Below are 22041 nucleotides of genomic sequence, written 5' to 3' on the forward strand. Positions count from 1 at the left end.
GCGGGAATTTACCTTGGGATTAAAAAATGTTTCATATCAAATTATAATGTTTTTATATCAAACGATAAGATTAAAGCTGAAACGGAAAATAATAAATGGGATTTTAATCGAGATATATATCTAAATATAACTGATGTTCCCCTAAAAAAATCCTTCATTCAGAGAAATTATATTCTCGAGCGTATTTTTCAAGGAGTATCAAAATAGGATAAAGTTCTCTTGACATTTTAGTTCAGATGAAACGAAATACCAATATGTAAGGTTGTTGATAAGGACATAATTTTGTATTTTTGTTTTTCAATTCAAGTGCTGTAATTTCAAAAATATAAATACGTTTTAAATCGCTGGTTGCAGTCAAATGCGGATATCGATCAGAATGGTATACAATGCATTTGAACTAAATAAAATGAAATTGTATTTTAGTATGTCACTTAAGTCATTTATTTTCTTTGGTCGTCTTAATCCAAAAGTTTGAAGTGTGTATTGCTTTTAAAAATTCAATCTAAGAACACACTATTCTTATCATTTGACATCTGCTGGGTGGGTACATTGTACTACTGCAATTATATACTCAGTACAGTCAAAATAATGAGGTATTCGCAAAGTTATGATTTTTTGAACTATCCAAATTAATATGTAAAGCCGGTAAATATGATTAGGTATGGGAATGCTTACATTTTAAGAAGTTCAAACTCCGAATAAAATTACTGATTCACCTAAATTTGTAAAAGAGAGGCGAAAGATACCAAAAGAACATTCACACACATAAGTCGAACCGACGACGCCATGACTTAAAAAGAAAAAGACCTACAGACAAACAAAAGTACACAAAACGCAACATATCGAAAACTTCAGACTGAGCAAAACGAACCCAACCAAAATCTTGAAGTGTTCTCAGGTGCTCCTGAACGGTACGCAAATCCAGCTCCACATTTTGGTACCCGTCGTGTTGATTGTGTAAGTACAAGCCCGTTTACAAGCCCAATTCGGTAGTTCACATTCGTGGAAAAGGGGCAAGGATAGTAGTTACGACATTTGGAACATATCCGCTATCATCTGTGAAAGTTATATTCCATAACTGTCGGAATGAAAGAGTAGGAAATTGTCTATGCCTGCACCATAGACTTTCATATTATAGTCTGCGAAATTGACCATGGTTATTAACTATGCAACGCAGTCAATCAGAATATTTACATTTTTTTGACAAATTTAAAGAAAAAATCAATAAATAGCATTTTATTTCAATAAAATTAACAAATAAAAATTCAACAGTTTTGTAAACAAAAAACAACTTTATCATCTGTAGATGTGTAGACTTAAACAGAAAATAAGACAATAAATATCAACGGAATGTTTCTAAACTGACAAACAAGGTCTCTAAAAGGAAATTGTGCATTCACCCTGCCACATAATGCTTTATGTTGACGCTTACTCCAATCAGAACATGTCATACAAGTATTCCAGTCTTGTTAGCAATGTTTCTAATGCGTAGATGATAATCTTGGAAAACATCTGAAGTATTTGGAAGGTGGTGACGCAAACAATGGACTAGCTGACACTGATGAAATGAGCTGATGAAGAATCTGAAATGATAAAAGAGAAGAAACCGTTATTATTTATTTCAAAGTTAACAATAATTGAGCATAAAAATATCATATCTATTCAAATACAATGAAAATTAAAAAATGTACATGCGTTAATAATCTCTGCGATTACGCGAACATTGGCAATAGGTTTTACACATTAAAGAAAATACCAGTTAAGAAAATATCGATAATAGTGCATTTCCTTTTTACTGAATGAACGTAGTATTTATACATTGTAAAGTTGTTAAGGTAAATGTTAAGCGTACAACAAGATTTATTTTATGAATGTCAAATGTGAATTAATTTCCAATAAAGTTATTTGATTATATATATCCAATTGAGGTTTATAGCGATACAAGTTACATCATAAATCAACCGAATTTCACTATATTTTTTTTTCAAATTTTCACCAAAATAATTATTCGTATTAGTTTTTTTTACTTACATTTAGAAAATGACAGGCTTTTATAAGATGACAGTTTAGATATCTCCCTGAGTTTAACTTCACAACAACAACAAGAACATAACGATAAGATGGGACGGATGACTGTTTCTTTCCTTACTTTTTCACAAGTTTATTGTCCATTTCCATGTAATTTCTGTCCGTTTTCAAAGAAACATACAACTTCTGATTTTGTGGCTAATGCCGTCACTAAAACATTGTCTTGTTCTGTAATCAACGGTAAATTTATCGGATGGATGGAGTTTCCAGCAAACAACACCATTTCCTCAGCACATTCTTTTTCCAGTACAAACTGCGGTAATACGATCGACATCTTTGTAGCTTTATTAATTCAAACAGTAGAAAATGTTACGGTCAAATATGTTTCTGTTAGCAGTATCGTTTAAAAAATTCGAGAAATTAGTTGAATTTTAGTATTTCAAGTTTCTCTGTTCAATACAGTAGAATAATTTAATGATTCTTTGTCAACAACTGCTTTATATACTTTTTCATTTCACTTTTTATGCAAATTAGCTTCCTATATTTGGAATTAAGAACGTAGGAAAACCCCGTCCACTATTGCAAGCGATTATTACGATTGGATTGTTTTATTGATTGGTGGGCGTGTCTAAACACGTGGAAATTAACAAGTTAACACATTGTGTAGCGATCTAAGTACGAATAGGAAATAACTATTTCCTTATACAGGTTATATTCATGTTAACACCTGTAAAAAAATTAATTTCAAATAGTTTAGGAATATTTTTAATACATGATGCTTTAAAATATAACGGAAATGGAATATATTTCATTATCTTATCTAGCCCAAAATATTGGGAAAAGTTATAGACCATGCGGTATTTCAAAATTACGCCTAAATTCTGTCAAATTAATTCATATAACCTTTTTTTTACGGTACTGACCATGAATCACAAAAATTCTTAATTATTATTCATCAAATTTCTGCGTTAAAGTAACCGTTAAATAATTGAAAAATCGTTATACGAGTGGATGCTTTCGATTCATAAAGGGATAGAAGAGATCGATTGGCGTGATTAAGATATTTAATAAAACATAAAAGAGAAAATCACTGAATCATCCCAAGAAATGCAGTGAAAGGCGTGGGGAATGAATGAAATTCTCATTAAGAAAATGATATCCTATAGATATAATACAAATTGACTGATATATATCATATACAGCTATTTTTACTGATATATTTCTTGTAACTACAATTTGCTGATTTATAATAGTAAACACAATATACGTAAAACAAAGACATTCTTTACCAATCCGGGGATTGTAAAAGGTCATAGAAAGATACTGTAGAATGGACGGTTGACATCTCTCCTCACTCGCTTTTTTCCCTTAAGAGGTTATAAACATATTATAAGATATATTATTAAAAGAAATCTTCTTGCAACTGCATTTCTTAGCTTTCAAATACCATAATCAGTTTAAGGTGTAGTCGTTTTAATTTTTACTTTTAATTTAAAATTAAAATTCTAAAATCGAAATTTTATTACGTTTAATAATTTTTTACCATCCACACCTAAGCTACGGTTTTTCCTAGCAAATAGAATATTGCTGTTACAAACCCTTAGCACTGAAAAAACTAAGAGAAAAAAATATAATTGGTTTTACTATTAAAGCAGTTTCAAATTTAAGTGAATAATGTATTTGTTTAAAAAGAAAAGAATACCGTTGGGGCCTACGATCTGCACCATTATTTTCAGAGTGTATCCTTAATTGATGAATTGTTGTATGTTAAGTGACAAATATTTCATGCATGTAAAAGACGAGAACACAATGACAGTTAATATCTTAGTATATAGGTTATGCTAAAAGGGGATCGACCGGGATGATAAACGGTCAATTTATAATGCTAATGGAAAATAAGTGTATATAGTTTTCTCGTTTGAATTGTTTTGTTATGGTATGAGCTTTGATCATTGTTGAAGGCCGTATGGTGACCTATAGTTGTTATTAGCTGTGTCATTTGGTCTCTTGTGTAGAGTTGTCTCATTGGCAACCATACCATATCTTCTTTTTTATATATGAGATAGGAAAAGAAATCCGGCCTCGCAACAGGCCACACAATAGCCCTTCAGAATTATTGCAAATATTCCTAATGTGTTCTTTTAGGTAGCGTGGTACTTTCTCTGTACAATGAAAATATCAGATTAAACGTCTCCCATTCTGACGAGACGTGGCTGCGAATTTGTAAATCCCCCAAAGCCAAAACAGACGCCCATTTGGAATTCACTGCAGGTCGGAAAAATACCAAGATATATTAATAAACTACATTTTATACCTCAGTCGCCCTGGAATTAACTATATAAAAAAGATCAAAACATCTACTACTCGGGTACAGATCGCTTTGACATTCAGATGACAAAACAAAAACAACAGAAAAACAGTTCATGTACTTCTGAAATAAAAATGGGATTGTTTTAATTTTGGTATATCACCACTACCCACTGTAGAGACTTTCAGTATATCACCGCTACCCACTGTAGAGATATTCAGCAAAAAGTATCATCTGTAAAAGTCAAATACCAAAAACAAAAAATACACTATACTTACTTATATAATTAAAATCTCTGCAAATTTGTTTAATGTATACTCAATGGGGAAATTTACCTCTTAAAAACTGCCCGTACTTAAGCCTTCATAATTCTATTCTTTATCATATTCAAGCATTCACGTTGTATAACGTACTATATCATATCAGTAACTGTAGAGTTTGCACTCGATGATCATTGTAGCAAGTAAACATTTTTAATAACGCTCAACACCTTTAGACGAGACCAACTGGTGGAGAGTTACAAGTCGTCTCAAAATAGTAAAGATTGTATATGAGTTTTATAATATAGTATACTTGTAATTTAATGGCTTGGAGAACTCATTGTCTCACTCTTTATGCTTTTTTAAAAAATCATAATAAAATCAATTATTTGCATTTGTGTTGTAAAGCATTTTTCATTAAAATTATTTTGTTTTTTGATTGAGTACAAAGACGAGGCACGGTTTAAATATTCTTTTTCATCTTTTTATACGATGGGCTTCTATCTCCCTTGGTAAAACTGAAGAAAACTTGAGAAAATGAAGGAAAACGTGTATTTTAGTTCTAAAAATTTATCTAACATTGTTTTACGTTTACGTGAGAAGGCTGGTACATGGCGCTGGACTATCTGTTTATTTTGGCTATGGAATTAGTGTATCAAAAAGTCTGCCGACTTGGTGGTAAATAAACTGAATTGTGTAATTTGACTTTGGCATACTAAAAATGCTTGACATGTTTGCTTTAATTGTCTGCCTTACAGTTGATATCAAGTAAATGGGGCTACCAATGTGTGATTATTTGGCTCCTAGTACACCTGCGTATTCTATTTTACACGAGAAAACAGTCTTCTGTGAAATAAAACGAACCATCTTTGCCCAATTTTGTGTATCAAATCCCATGCAAACGTTAAAAGTAGCGTAGTGACCTTATCCTATGATTTTAAAACCAAAAACCTTCTTAAAGCTACACTGTCTTTAGAAATAGAGTGGTGAATATTGGTTATAAAACATATACTCTACAGTATCTTCCAGTGTGGTACGGACGGACTGACGGACAGTCACGGTACACAGCGTGTTACGGGCGGACTGACGGACATTCACTGAACACAGTGTGTTACGGAAGGACTGACGGATAGGCAGGATACACATTGTGTTACGGGCAGACTGGCGGACAGTCACGGTACACAGTGTGTTAAGGGCGGACTGACGGACAGTCACGGTACACAGTGTGTTACGGGCCGACTGACGGATAGTCACGGTACATAGTGTGTTACGAGCAGACTATCGGACAGTCACGGTACACAGTGTGTTACGGGCGGACTGCCGGACAATCAAGGTGTACATTGTGTTACGGGCGGACTGACGGACATTCACTGAACACAGTGTGTTACGGAAGGACTGACGGATAGGCAGGATACACATTGTGTTACGGGCAGACTGACGGACAGTCACGGTACACAGTGTGTTACGGACGGACTGACGGATAATCACGGTACATAGTGTGTTACGAGCATACTATCGGACAGTCACGGTACACAGTGTTTTACGGGCGAACTGACGGACAGTCACGGTACACAGTGTGTTACGGGCAGACTGATGGTCAGTCACGGTACACTGTGTGTCACGGGCGGACTGACGGACAGTCACGGTACACAGTGTGTTACGGGCAGACTGACGGTCAGTCACGGTACACAGTGTGTTACGGACAGACTGATGGTCAGTCACGGTACACTGTGTGTCACGGGCGGACTGACGGACAGTCACAGTACACAGTGTGTTACGGGCAGACTGACGGTCAGTCACGGTACACTGTGTGTTACGGACGGACTGACGGACAGTCACGGTACACTATCTGCTCCGAAACTTTGTTGAATAATAAAATGTTAATCTGCAAATAACCATTCGCTTATTATCCGTTCCTTTTTTGAGAAAAAGTTGAGTATCGTTAACAAGTTTATGCTACCCTCGTATTATTTTTTAACCTTTGAGACGACCCATTCATCTAACCTTCACACTGTAGGTGTCATCCGAGGTGTCATCATTAGGCGTCGAGAGTTATTGGAAATTGTGGGGGAACTTGTGAATGGAAACTGTAAACAAACATAACCCTGTTAATAGAACAACATAATAGTGATACTAATCAGCATCTCAACAGACATACCAGTAGTCGTCTGTATACTGAAAAAACCAAAGGACGTGTTTGCACCTGTCCTTAGTCAGGAATCTGATGTTCAGTGGTTGACATTTGTTGATGTGGATCATAAATGTTTCTCGTTACTTGTTTTTTTAATAGATTTGACCGCTGGTTTTCCTGTTTGGATGGTTTTACACCAGTCATTTTTGGAGCCTTTATAGCTTGCTGTTCGGTGTGAGCCAAGGCTCCGTGTTGAACACCGTACTTTTACCTATAATGACTTACTTTTACATATTATAACTTTGGTGTAGAGTTGTCTCATCAACATTCATGCCACATATTCTTATATCTGTGGTCTGTATAATGCTTACAACAGTCATTGTCTTCTGTGTAATATCATAACAACAGTCATAGTCGTCTGTGTAATATCGTAACAACAGTCATAGTCGTCTGTGTAATATCCAAACAACAGTCATAGTCGTCTTTGTAATATTCTAACCACAGTCATAGTCGTCTGTGTAATATCCTAACCACAGTCATAGTCGTCTGTGTAATATCCTAACCACAGTCATAGTCGTCTGTGTAAAATTCTAACCACAGTCATAGTCGTCCGTGTAATATTCTAACCACAGTCAAAGTCGTCGGTGTAATATCCTAACCACAGTCATAGTCGTCTGTGTAATATCCTAACCACAGTCATAGTCGTCTGTGTAATATCATTACCACAGTCATAGTCGTCTGTGTAATATTCTAACCACAGTCATAGTCGTCTGTGTAATATCCTAACCACAGTCATAGTCGTCTGTGTAATATCCTAACCACAGTCATAGTCGTCTGTGTAATATCCTAATCACAGTCATAGTCGTCTGTGTAATATTCTAACCACAGTCATAGTCGTCTGTGTAATATCCTAACCACAGTCATAGTCGTCTGTGTAATATCCTAACCACAGTCATAGTCGTCTGTGTAATATTCTAACCACAGTCATAGTCGTCTGTGTAATATCCTAACCACAGTCATAGTCGTCTGTGTAATATCCTAACCACAGTCATAGTCGTCTGTGTAATATCCTAACCACAGTCATTGTCTTCTGTGTAATATCCTAACAACAGTCATAGTCGTCTGTGTAATATCGTAACAACAGTCATAGTCGTCTGTGTAATATCCAAACAACAGTCATAGTCGTCTTTGTAATATTCTAACCACAGTCATTGTCTTCTGTGTAATATCCTAACAACAGTCATAGTCGTCTGTGTAATATCGTAACAACAGTCATAGTCGTCTGTGTAATATCCAAACAACAGTCATAGTCGTCTTTGTAATATTCTAACCACAGTCATAGTCGTCTGTGTAATATCCTAACCACAGTCATAGTCGTCTGTGTAATATTCTAACCACAGTCATAGTCGTCCGTGTAATATTCTAACAACAGTCAAAGTCGTCTGTGTAATATCCTAACCACAGTCATAGTCGTCTGTGTAATATCCTAACCACAGTCATAGTCGTCTGTGTAATATCCTTACCACAGTCATAGTCGTCTGTGTTATATTCTAACCACAGTCATACTCGTCTGTGTAATATCCTAACCACAGTCATAGTCGTCTGTGTAATATCCTAACCACAGTCATAGTCGTCTGTGTAATATCCTAACCACAGTCATAGTCGTCTGTGTAATATCCTAACTACAGTCATAGTCGTCTGTGTAATATCCTAACCACAGTCATAGTCGTCTGTGTAATATCCTAACCACAGTCATAGTCGTCTGTGTAATATTCTAACCACAGTCATAGTCGTCTGTGTAATATCCTAACCACAGTCATAGTCGTCTGTGTAATATCCTAACCACAGTCATAGTCGTCTGTGTAATATCCTAACCACAGTCATAGTCGTCTGTGTAATATCCTAACCACAGTCATAGTCGTCTGTGTAATATCGTAACAACAGTCATAGTCGTCTGTGTAATATCCAAACAACAGTCATAGTCGTCTTTGTAATATTCTAACCACAGTCATAGTCGTCTGTGTAATATCCTAACCACAGTCATAGTCGTCTGTGTAATATTCTAACCACAGTCATAGTCGTCCGTGTAATATTCTAACAACAGTCAAAGTCGTCTGTGTAATATCCTAACCACAGTCATAGTCGTCTGTGTAATATCCTAACCACAGTCATAGTCGTCTGTGTAATATCCTTACCACAGTCATAGTCGTCTGTGTAATATTCTAACCACAGTCATAGTCGTCTGTGTAATATCCTAACCACAGTCATAGTCGTCTGTGTAATATCCTAACCACAGTCATAGTCGTCTGTGTAATATCCTAACCACAGTCATAGTCGTCTGTGTAATATCCTAACTACAGTCATAGTCGTCTGTGTAATATCCTAACCACAGTCATAGTCGTCTGTGTAATATCCTAACCACAGTCATAGTCGTCTGTGTAATATCCTAACCACAGTCATAGTCGTCTGTGTAATATCCTAACCACAGTCATAGTCGTCTGTGTAATATCCTAACCACAGTCATAGTCGTCTGTGTAATATTCTAACAACAGTCATAGTCTTCTGTGTAATATCCTAACAACAGTCATAGTCGTCTGTGTAATATCCTAACCACAGTCATAGTCGTCTGTGTAATATCCTAACCACAGTCATTGTCGTCTGTGTAATATCCTAACCACAGTCATAGTCGTCTGTGTAATATCGTAACCACAGTCATAGTCGTCTGTGTAATATCGTAACAACAGTCATAGTCGTCTGTGTAATATCCAAACAACAGTCATAGTCGTCTTTGTAATATTCTAACCACAGTCATAGTCGTCTGTGTAATATCCTAACCACAGTCATAGTCGTCTGTGCAATATCCTAACCACAGTCATAGTCGTCTGTGTAATATTCTAATCACAGACATAGTCGTCTGTGTAATATTCTAACAACAGTCAGAGTCGTCTCTGTAATATCCTAACAACAGTCATAGTCGACTGTGTAATATCCTAACAACAGTCATAGTCGTCTGTGTAATATCCTAACAACAGTCATAGTCGTCTGTGTAATATCCTAACAACAGTCATAGTCGTCTGTACAAAATATATACTAATCAGAACCGTTATAGTCTTTTATATACTAAACAGGTCGGTCAAAGTCGTCTGTATACTGAACAATACAACCATAGTATGTTCATGTATAATAATCAGAACAGCCATAGTATGTTCATGTATAATAATCATAACAGCCATATATCGTTCTTATGTTGTACTGTTATACCACTATCCCAGGTTTGGGGGAGGGTTGGGATCCCGCTAACATGTTTAACCCCACCACATTATTTATGTATGTGCCTGTCCCAAGTCAGGAGCCTGTAATTCAGTGGTTGTCGTTTGTTTATGTGTTACATATTTTTTTTCATTCATTTTTTTTTTACATAAATAAGGCCGTTAGTTTTCTCGTTTGAATTGTTTTACATTGTCTTATCGGGGCCTGTATAGCTGACTATGCGGTATGGGCTTTGCTCATTGTTGAAGGCCGTACGGTGACCTATAGGTGTTAATGTAATGTCTGTGTTATTTTGGTCTTTTGTGGATAGTTGTCTCATTGGCAATCATACCACATCTTCTTTTTTATATAGTATGTTCATGTATAATAATCATAACAGCCATAGTCTGTACATGTATAGTAATATGAACACTCACACTAGTAGTCGCCTGTATAATAAAAAGAACAGTCACTTAGTGGTTAGTATCAGAACTGAGCAATGATGAATTCGTCTGTATTCTGAACAGAACAGTCATATATAGTCGTCTGTTTATGTTATCTGAAATTTAGACCAACATGTGGTCTTATATATATTAACTTCTGATAATTATATACCCTTCTCAAGTGGGTCCGAATTAACAACACTGGTTGCACTGTTTCGTACGATTCGGCTATCTAAACTTTTTATTTTGTCGGGTAGTGCCGTCATCATCGCCTGTAATATCTAAGGTTTTAACAAACTGAATAAATGATGTTTTGGGCTTAGAGTAGGTATGTGTATATATAAAGAAAAAGAATTAATTAACTTTAAAAGCAAATTAAATGTATGCTGCCACTAAGAAAAAGTTATGCTAGGGGAAAACATTTAGCCTTTCGAAAAGGCCCCTACGAACCCTTAACTTTTTCTCAAATATTCTTTTAGATACGTGCAGAGACCGTGGCTTTTTTCCTACACAAGGCAGCGTAACGATACATCCCCCACAGTGTTAATTATAAATTACTTCTCTTTAGTGTCGTTTTTTACTGTTATTTTGGAAAATCCCAGTAATCTCTAAGTTCATTAGAATAGTATACACCCACCGTTACTGAATGTAAGCTTTAGTTTTTAACCAAGGTGTATCAAGTCCATCTTTCATATCCATCGGTTGTATAATCTAATGAAAGATTCAATTTAATATAAAAATGATTAAAAAAATCCTTTTCCTGTATCTATGAAATATTTAAAAGTTTGCACATTAATCCTCGGGGGTAACATGGTTACACGTATAGCCTGGGTCCTCGCGGGTAACATGCTTATAGCCTGGATCCAAACATCTGCCTTTTGTTTCTTACCATAAGGTCATATTTAATAACGTTTTTATTACTTTTTCGCGACTGTTTGCTTTTGAAATTTACGTTAAATTCACATTTTTGCGGTTAGAATCATCTATTTATACACATTTTTTGAAGCATATTTGATTTACCAGTAATTTTTTGTCAATTATATTACACCCACAACTTTTAACTTCAAAAGGAGAATCATGTCTTTATGTAGCGTTCCTTTTGCTATTTGATGATAAACTTAACATCAGTTAAGCGACGTGGAAGAAAGAATGTATAGAGAAGACCATTTGAAAAAAATGTGCATTGATTGAATCATTCTAGTCGAAATGAAATAATTGTGAAGTAGACAGAAGTTCAGTATGTTTCCTGATCAAAGTCAACTATTCGTCTTAGGTTGTACGCGTATTTTATTGTTTTTGTTGATAAGTACTGCCATTTATCGATATCTTTATCTATTTTTTCATCTTGGTGGAAGTGTGTATTTTCTTTCTTTTCATTTTTTAACGTATCAATACGACAGCTAGTGTTTTTTTTTTTTATATAGGATGAGTTTGACCGTCCCTCTGGTATCTTTCGCCCCTCTTTTAGAATCTTATCATCCTTTTTTTCTTTGTCTGAAAGGTTTTTAATGTGTTTATCCAAAAATAAAAAGGGCATGGTATTTTTAGGGGGTGCGCAAAGAAATAGAACTTGATAGGAAATATTCAGAGAAAATGTGATAAAGTATAATATAGATATTATAGAAATATGTTCATGAAACATTATACGGGTATCCAGAATAAGAAATTGAAGACACATCATGTTTAAAATAGAGAACAACATGCTTGGGGGAAATTTGAGAACCTGAGATGTGCATGTCACAAGATCTATTACTTAATAACAGCAATGATTTGTATTACTATACATATACTATATACTATTGTGTTAGAGAAACACGTATAAATTACATAAACAAACGACAAATACTGTACATCAGATTCCTGACTCAGGACAGGTGCAAACATTTGCAGCGGGATTAAACGTTTTAATGGATCCAAACCTTCTCCCTTTTTCCGAAACAATAGCATAACATCACAACATAGAAAAACACACGATAAAAGATCAATTGGCAGGCTTAACTCAATTAAAAAATTAATACACTATGAACGAATAAATTTGATCTGCGATACCTGAATGCAAATGCACAGTTAATAAAATATTAGGGACACACATTCAAGGCCAAAAAAGCAAACAAACAAGTCCAAACAAAGCCATGACAAGACACCACTGCGAAATATTTAACCCTTCGAAAATATTCACTTTAGAAAAGAAAAAAAAAACGGTTTTAATAATACAGGTAAATCTGCGATACCTGAATGCAAATGCACAGTTGATAAAATATTAGGGACACACATTCAAGGCCAAAAAAGCAAACAAACAAGTCCAAACAAAGCCATGACAAGACACCACTGCGAAATATTTAACCCTTCGAAAATATTCACTTTAGAAAAGAAAAAAAAAACGGTTTTAATAATACAGGTAAATCTTGGAAGTTTATACAAATGTAGTAAGACTAAGTGAAAAGTAGAAGATATTTCAAATAAACTAAGCTGGTATATAGACAAGATACATATAAATATAAATAACAAAAAAACATTATAAACAGAATCAACAGGTCGAATTAGCAAGAAAATACGATTTTAGAGTACTCGCAGTTACTGACAGCTATTTAAAGCCAAAAACAATAGCCTTGATAACAGATTATATGGAAATCAAACATGAATATTTTTACCAGTTGGTTGGAATTTGAAAAATGGTACTTTTAGGATAGAAAACGATTTTGTTAAAATATGGTAGGGTCAATTTTAGAATTTGTTCTTTGGTAGAAATGTTAGGGTGACAAAAAATGAAAACCTGGACACTTACTGCAAGTGTATTGGATTCTAGTAACAATAAATGTGATGGAATAACTAAGAAAATTTATTATAAGATTCATTCAGTCCTTGTTTAAAGATTCGGGGTGGGAGTGTGGTGGATAACGGACTATAAATATCAACTACTACTCCGGCGTCCATGTGTTAATTGATATGCAAATGCAAAACAATATTTGATTCATTTTCGCACTGATCCATTTTTATGTTTAATGTTTAAAAGTTTGCCATTCAACAATGAGCAAAAATAATACCTCATAGTCAAATATAAAAGGCCCCGAAATGACAAAAGTAAAGCGATTCAAACGAGAAAACTAACTACCTGATTCATGTACAATATACTGAACGATATGTGATTCACAGAAACAAACGACAACCGCTAAATTACAGGCTCCTTCCTGACTTAGTACAGGCACATAATGTGCCGGGTAAAACATGTTAGCTAGCACCCAACATTGAACTGAACCCAGTTACACTACAGAACATCAACAGACTGTTTACCAGGGCTGCGTTCAATATCCGTAGCTGCTACGTAGCTGCTATCTATATGTATGTATCAGCTAGTCTATAGCTACACGTTCAATAGTCAAAATCTACGTAGCACTACGTAGCATCTACGATATTGAACGCGGCCCAGGACATTATTGAATCCGCAAAAAAGAGTATTTTTCATTTGCATTTGAAAATTTAAGAATCAGTATATAAAAGACAGATTTATGATATTAAAGAATTAGTATATAATTCAAAACAAAGTTCATAGTTTGTGCGAGATATTTGAAGATCACAATTTCTAAATAGAATTTGTAATATCGTATTGAAAATGATTTTTAATATAAAATCTTACTTTTATTCATGTATTCACAAAGCGGTATTATGGTTGTTGTTGAATCAAACATCTATAAGCCGCTCTGTGGTATTAAGTAAATCCTTACGTCTCATTTCAAATAGATATTAAAATACATTGTATTGCCATTTTTGAAAATATTTATTTTACTAAAATTGAGAACGGAAAAATTTGATAAAAAATCTAGATGTGAAAAATCATATTATCGTTTATTATATTCTAGAATTTTGTTCATTTTAAAAACTGTATGTAGGTCATCTTTGTAGACAAATGTCAACGTATACAGACACATATAAACCAGTTAAAAAGTTTCTGTTAATTTTTTTTAAAAGATTAGAACGCTTGCTTGGTATTAAATGGATCATAAATTTGAAAATATTTAATATTTTAATGTATATTAAAAATTTACTTGAACTATTAGCCATTTAAAAATAAAACATTTTTAACTTAAATAAATCGTATAATGATATAGCAAAATAACATAATTTGTCAAAATAATACTCTTTGATTAAATTGAGCACAATTACAGATATTTTTATTTTACTTCATTTGTATAAAAACAACCTATAAATTTTTAGGAAGATAGAATATTTGATTTGACATTTTACAAATAATTGAAACGCCAATATGTATATAGATGACCATAAAAGGACATGACAGAGTTGTTGCGAATTAATTGAGTGTCTATTATAAGTAAATTGAAATATCATTTACTGAATCATAGGAAAATTATTTTGAATAGAAATTAAGAAATTATTATATTATTCAAACATTATTTTGAATAGAAATTAAGAAATTATTATATAATTCAAACACAGCTATAATAAAGTGATAATTTACCAAGGAATGAGTGCGTTTAGGTGTTCGTGGTGTTGCATCACATGGGTATCACAGAATGTGGAGAAATTCTATGTTTATTGGAAAATATTATGATAACGCGGAGACAAGCACTTGTTTGCCTAATATGGTCATTGTAGAGTTGATGTGAACTAATTGAGTGTAAAGAACTTAGATAAAGCAGTGTGATAATTACAACCAATTTACAATGACCTTGACATTCTCACCACTAGATATTAAAATAGCCTGTGACCGATTTCACAAAAAAAAAAATAACACGAGAAAACATACCGTCAAGTCATGAACATTTTCAATTTTATGCAACTGTCATACAAGTGAGAGATTTAACTAGCTACAAAACTGGGGTTAACCCACAATTGTCTACACACAGAAATACCTGTACCAAGTGTAGACAGTTTGGACGGTTTCCATTCGTTTGATGAGTTTGAGCTTATTACTAGCTTGACATTTTTTTCTAATTTGCAGTGCAGTTCGGTATTTTTGTTATTTTGCTTTTGTAGAGAGATTGTTTTCAGTGGTAGTCGTTTGTTGATGTAGTTCATGCGTATTTCACGTTTTTTTATTTGTCCGTTGTTTTTTTGGGACCCCTTTCAGATTGTTCTTTGGTGTGAGACAAGGTTCCGTGTTGAAGATCGTACTTTGAACTATAATGATTTATTTTTTAACTAATTGTAACTTTGATGGAGATTTGTCTCATTGGCACTCATACCAAATATAGATATATAATTAATCCTTAGATAAATGTTATCTCGAAGATGTAAAATGCCGTTAAAAAGAAAAAATGTAAACTTAACGCATCCACTTCTGTTTTTTATAGATCTATTCCAGAAGTTCAAGATTGTTGTTTTCCTAGATGATAGGCTTGTTTTTTCTGTTATCAAAATACTTTTTTCTAATTTCAGGAAGGCCAAGTTTATTTTAATTTTTGTAAAATCACAACAGTAAGATTTAGAAAATGTTGTTCTTAGAAGCTACATATATGTTATAATGACCTTATCACTAAAACTAACATTATTTGTTTCAAACAGTACTCGAAATTAAGTCAGCCATCAAAGACTCACATTTTCGACTTAAGAAAATAAGAGGATATTTTATGAATGCCAATGAGAAATAAAGGCAACAGTAGTATACCGCTGTTCAAAACTCATAAATCCATAGACAAAAAACAAAATCGGGGTAACAAACTAAAACTGAGGGAAACGCATTAAATATAAGAGAACAACGACACAACATTAAAATGTAACACACACACACACACACAGAGAAACGGACTAAGCAGAAAACTCTCACCATATTATAGTCAACATCATACGTGTCTTTTATATTATTGCAACCAAATAGGAAGAAATTCCGTATAAATAAGTAGTTAAATGATAAACAGAAAACAAGCATTGTTTTGACTTATTTGTTTCCTGTAAAATGGATGTAAATGAATTGAGTGAAAGTACCGTTAATTTGATAATTGGAGTATGTTATTTTTACATATTAACAAGGATAATTTCATAATTAATTCACTTTATATTCATGATATTGCAAAAGTGTAAAATGCCGATAAAAAGCGAAATGATGAACGTAACGTTTCTTCTTGTAAGTTTATATATATTTATGCCAAATTATACTAGATAAGGTCTTATTAAATATTTAAATATAAGTAACTACTTAGCACAAATAAAGTACTTAGAGAGTTGATTATCATTTTAATCTTTTTAAATTGAGAATGGAATCGAGGAATATCAAAGAGACCACAACCTGACCACAGAGAAGACAACATCCCAGGACTATCCAGGTCCTCAACAAAGCTACTGACTTTTTGACTAGAAATCTGACAATCCTTGTCAATGAAGATCAGAGATAACCAAGTAATGCCAAAGAGGGTTTCGATGCCATTTATTATACACCAATGATATCTCAGACGCTCGTGACTGTATTTAAACTAGACGAAAGGTTTGTTGCTTTCTAATAACAATTTTGTTTAAAATTGCAGATAGGAAGGCCAAGTTTATTTTACATGTTGTTCTTAGGAGAAGCTACATATAAGTGATGATGGCTTTACCAATCAAACACTAAAATTTGTTTCAAACAGGGTTCGAAAGTTTAGTCAGCTTTCACAGACTCTCCAATTATCGACTTTTAAAAATAAGAAGATGTTGTAAGATTACCTATGAGAAACACTCCACCATATACAATCAACCTCATATGCGTCTTTTATATTATTCATACCAAATATGAAAATTCCGTATTTATCAATAAATGCACGAAGACTGAAACAAATGCGTTGTTTTGACTCAACTTCAGAAATGAGGATTTAAATTAATTGAGGGAAAATAACTTAATTTGATAATTGAAGATGTTATTTTGATAATTTCCATAATTAATACCCCTTAGAACAACGATATTGCAAATGTGTTAAATGCCTATTAAGGACTGATTAACTAAACATTGTTTCTTGTTTGTTTATAGATGTCATGCGAAATCAAAATACAAGTTACTTACTTAGTACAAATCAAATACAAAGAACATTGGAATCTTTAAAAATTGAGAATGAATCGAGGAATGTGTCTTGGAGACCACACCAGACTACAAAGCAAACACCAAACCGAGGCCAATAATGAGTCTTCAAAACAGCGAGAATAGTGTTGTTTTAAACTCTTCAGTCTCGAGGCGAGAAACCAGCTCATGACTTTTTGACTGTTAAAACCACCCTAGTCAATCATGATCGGAGATGAACGAACCTTGTCAAAGAGCGTTTCGACACCAATGCTATCCTATAAGCTCAATATTATCGTTTATCTTGATGATAGGTTTGTTGCTTTCTATATAATTATCAAAATATTCTTTTTTAAATTTCAGATAGGAAGGCTAAGTTTATTGTAAACTCTGTAAAATCACAACAGTTTATTGTATAGTCAAAAATAAAGAAATTTCGTATTTATCATCATTATATTATGAACCATGAACATGCATTGTTTTGCTTTATTTGTTTATTGTAGAGTAGATGTAAATTAATCGAGTGAAAATAATTTAATTTGATAAATAAGATGTTATTTTGATAAATAAGATGTTATTTTGACAAATTAGATTACATGTTTTTTTCTCTCTATTACTTCTCTTTATTCCATTGGTCTGTATTTTTAATTATCAACATCATTAAGCAGTTTGTACAAATTATTCAGATATAATGTTTTGCCAAATATCTTGGAACTATCATAAGAGAATGCGCCCAATAGTTTTTCAAATTGATCAATTTATGACAGTATTTGTCAGAACTCTAATAATTACTTAAATATGTGTCTGTTAGACAAGAAATTATTAAACGTGTTGTTTTCGATTTTTAAACAGTAACATACTTACCGAGGCTCCGGGTAGTCGTACAAAAATAAATATAACACATCCCTCAACATCATACAAACTGAACTTCAGCCTTTTAACATTTTGCGTATAATCTTGAAAATTATACAAAATGAAATATCAATAAAATGAAGGAGACAAGTTTTGAAATTCTAAAGGAACACTTAAAAATAATACAAGCATTAGAAAACTATTAAAAAGTACACAGTACACAAAAATAGACAAGTACTACAATGAAAATAATAAAGATGTGTAGGCTTTTCAACGACTCTTTCATCAGAGTTTTCCACATTAATACGATAGTATTTTGGACCAGTTCTTGTTCAGTAATAACTTAAATGGTTAAAAAATGTATTTTGATAAGTTATTTCTATATTTTAGTTGCGATCGACTTATTATTTAATTTTTAAGGCTTCACGCTGCTAATAATTTCGATTTTTATTACCAATTATCTATTTAAAACATTTCGAATTACTTAAACTTTTGCTTAATTACACATTAATTCTTTATGTGAAGTTTGAAAATATTTAATATTAATCAAAACAGTCTTGTCTCTATTTGCTGTCAGGTTGCATGATACATGTATGTACTTCTGTTAATGACACATAACATAGAGTATTTATGTATTCCTTTTAATGACAAATCAAATAAGGGACCGTTCAATATTTATCAGATGGATGGGCCGGTGCATTCTTAATATTGATTCATTAAAAAAGTTAATGCCCATCCTTTTAAATTCTGAAAAAAAGTCCTCGCCCATCTAAAAAAATCTATAAAAAAAAGTCCTTGCCCCTCTAAAGCTTAAAACAATCAAAAAATATTAAAGTTCTTTTTCTATTTGAAAGTTTGCAGGTTTATGTCTTAAAATCAAAGAATAGACTTTGGTGTAAATACAAAATTTAAAATGTGCTAGTTAATTCCATTTATATATAAATATTTAAGTGTGTATCAGAACCATACATTTTATTGTTTTTAAAACCAGCATGAATATACATGTATATATTTGATTTTATATTTGCAGCCTCAGATACAATATTGATTTAAAATAAAGGAAATAATTTAAACTAAGGGACAATAACTCTTGGACTAGTAAAAATATTATCATATGATGAATTACTAATTATTGTCTTAATAACACAGTATGTTAAATATAGTTCAAATACCAATGTCCTTTTATCTAATCTTTCAAAAAAGAAATTATGGTCTTTTTGAGCAATTTAGGCAGACATATTTTTGACTTTGATGCACCCTTTTTCACCTATTAATTAAATCCGAACATTTGACAGTAAAACAACAAACAACCTGGCATTCTGTAAGATTAATATATAAATGAGATAGCTGTAGAGTTATATGAAGATCTAAATTGATTTGAAAAAGTTATAAAAAAGTTTAAAGATGACTATCTAATGATTTGGCCTAAACTGAAAATTTAAGCTTTTTTTAACCTTTTTATTTAATCCATAAGAATGACACCAATTCACCAAACTACCAAACAACCTGGTATTCTGTAAGATCAATATATAAATGAAATAACTATAGAGTTTTATGGAAATCCATGTTAATTTGAAAAAGTTATAAAAAAAATTAAAGATGACTTTCTGGAATTAGCCTAGACTGAAAATTTTTGCTTTTTTAACCTTTCTATTAAATCCATAGAATGACAGCAATTCACCAAACTACCAAACAACCTGGTATTCTGTAAGATCAATATATAAATGAAATAATTGTAGAGTTTTATGAAAATGCCAGTTGGTTTGAAAAAGTTATGAAAAAAATTAAAGATGACTATCTGGATTTAGCCAAAACTGAAAATTTTAGCTTTTTTTTAACCTATTTATTAAATCCATAGAATGACAGCAATTCACCAAACTACCAAACAACCTGGTATTCTGTAAGATCAATATATAAATGAAATAATTGTAGAGTTTTATGAAAATCCATGTTGATTTGAAAAAGTTATAAAAAATTTAAAGATGACTATCTGGATTTGGCCTAAACTGAAAATTATTGTTGAGACCATGTCCTTTATGTTTTTTGTGCCTGCAAAAGGAATTTCCTCCACACCGATAAAATTGAAAGCAATTTTTTTTCAAATAAAATAAGTTCTAGCCCATCCACTATATATATTAAAAAAAGTTCTCGCCCATCCAAATATTTCCACAAAAAAAGTGCTTGCCCCGCCCCATTTTGCACCGGCCCATCCATCTGATAAATATTGAACGGTCCCTAAGAGTATTTTTGTATTCCTTTTAATGACACATCAAATTAGAGTATTTTTGTATTCCTTTTAATGACACATCAAATTAGAGTATTTTTGTATTCCTTTTAATGACACATCAGAATATAGTTTTACTATACTTCTTTTAATGACACACCAGAGAAGAGTACTAATATTTATGTTTCCTTTTCGATACATATGTTTTAGTCGTACTGTGAAATCATTTAATTTCGTGGGTATCAATCTTCGTGGATTGCTGAAAACTTGAATATTCGTTGATATTTGATTTCATGGTTTTGCCAGTCTCTGTATATAAAGCCTATTAGAAATATCTTATTCGTTGAAGATATGAAATCGTGGCTCACCCGTACCCACGAAAATCACAACAATTGATATACGAATAATACTGAATACACATTATTTCTTCTGGTTCCTGTTCTCTTATCACCTTGTGCAAACTCGGACATTTATGTCAGTTGACTTTGACTGACGATTTTAAGCATGAAAGTATATTACAATGAACTTTGACCTCAGGGCTAACATATTTGATTTTGTGGGACATTTTGGTATCAGAACATAACCTTTTCATCCCTATACATACATACATACATACATACATACATACATACATACATACATACATACATACATACATACATACATACATACTTATGGTTATTATGTTTAGTACATGGGCGCATCACTTTTGCCCACTAAACCCTTTGAAAAGGTCTTGTCATGCCAAACAAAAAAAAGTTGGATTTTGGTTGACAATGAAATTATTTATTCGACAGTTCATAGAGGTCATCTTAAAAAAAAGGAAGACATACAAAGAAAAAAGACATACCGTACTGATAGAGGGGTACTTGCTTTTACTGAAAGCTAGCCCAAAACCCAATTTCAACAGTTAAATACACACATTCTTCCTTGACTCAATTGTCAGTAGGTCCACCTTTAATGGGTTTACTGTTAAGCCGTCTAAGAAGTTTGAGAAAAGCATGACCTTGTGCAATGCCAAAGTATAAGCTGATACAGGTTATAGGACTGTAATAGTCAATATCTATGAATGTATTAAAATAGAAATACAATGAAGTTTAGTACAAAGTTTTGAATGAATGCTTAATTGATAATCTTTGAGTTATTTCAAAGAACAATATGATAACATGGATCGTATCTTATATTGCGAGCACTATAAATAGCATAAAAAAAAACTAAAGATGTGATATTCAAATTGTGATATTTTTTTTTACAACTTTCAATCCAAATCTGTTGGATATAATTTTAGAAAATCTTTTGAGTAATTTATGGTAAAGAAATTACTGACTTAATTGTTCGTTATACACACATTACGTTCATTGAAATATAAGAGAGATACATGCGAAAAGAATATCAAACGATTATGAAATTATTCAAACTCTTAGAAGTAAATAACCTAAAACCCCGATGAAATATTTGTATTTCGCAAACCTCAATTTAAATATTTGTACCGGAAGACCGCTTACGGTATTGAAATTATTGTGTCGGGATCCCAGACGACCAAAGTAGGGACCGGAATGAACATCAG

The 22041-nt window shown here is 32.7% G+C and overlaps 1 long non-coding RNA gene across 1 annotated transcript; it reads right to left on the minus strand.

The window, feature by feature from the left end:
* Positions 1-1221: 1221 nt before the first annotated feature.
* LOC143077974 (uncharacterized) lies at positions 1222-2498 on the minus strand. The gene is made up of 2 exons (XR_012978974.1): positions 2032-2498; positions 1222-1583 (listed from the first exon to the last, which is right to left on the minus strand). It is a non-coding gene; the product is annotated as an uncharacterized LOC143077974 (long non-coding RNA).
* Between the last annotated feature and the right edge of the window lie 19543 nt (positions 2499-22041).

The sequence above is a fragment of the Mytilus galloprovincialis genome, chromosome 6 (assembly GCF_965363235.1).
Source record: "Mytilus galloprovincialis chromosome 6, xbMytGall1.hap1.1, whole genome shotgun sequence".
Classification (NCBI taxonomy): domain Eukaryota; kingdom Metazoa; phylum Mollusca; class Bivalvia; order Mytilida; family Mytilidae; genus Mytilus; species Mytilus galloprovincialis.